We start from the raw sequence: 810 nt of genomic DNA on the forward strand, positions 1-810 counted from the left end.
TTTGTTCCTATAAATCATTTTGTCCTGTTTTGAATGATTAATCACATTTCACTTCTGTACCAAGTCTTAATAATCCCCTCCTTCCTTTGTGTCGGTCTTTGAAGTATCTTCTGTTCTAGTGGCTCCAGGCTGGTCTGCTTGTCCTTCCAAGTGGAAATTAAGATTCATAAGACAGCCAAGCATCTTAACATTCTTTCCCCCCTTTTTCCCATTCCAACCATGTTTCAATATCTGTATCCCAGAGCCCTGTTGTTCCAAGGTTGTGTATACATCATTCTTTACCTCTGTACCACTTAGCTCATGCAAATCCGCCTAATTGTTCTCCCATGTTCTTCCATTTCTCTCCCCCTTCTTGTATATTGCCCCCTTCCCTAGCACCCAAACTATCCTGTGACTATTCCCTACCCTGTGCTCCACCTTCCCCTCCCTCTGCTCACCCCATCACCCACATCCCAGTAGCCAGCAAAGAATCCCCCCACCCCTTTAGTATGGGTTCTTTTTCTTAGTCTTTTACAGTAGTGGCTTTATGCAATATTTCTCCTTTTGTGACTGACTAATTTCACTCAACATAATGTCCTCAAGGTTCATCATGTTATGTTGTGGCTTGCAACCTCCTTGTTATTCTTCAAGGTAGCATAATATTCCATTGTGTGTATATACTAGAGTTTGTTTATCCATTCTATAGTTGATGGGCACTTTGGCTGTCTCCATCTTTTAACTATTGTAAATAGTGCTGCTATGAACAGTGTGCATATATCTACTCGTGTTATGGCTCATATTTCTTGTGGGTAAATACCAAGTAGAGGAATT

Source organism: Chrysochloris asiatica, unplaced genomic scaffold, assembly GCF_000296735.1.
Source record: "Chrysochloris asiatica unplaced genomic scaffold, ChrAsi1.0 scaffold00169, whole genome shotgun sequence".
In the NCBI taxonomy this organism is placed as follows: domain Eukaryota; kingdom Metazoa; phylum Chordata; class Mammalia; order Afrosoricida; family Chrysochloridae; genus Chrysochloris; species Chrysochloris asiatica.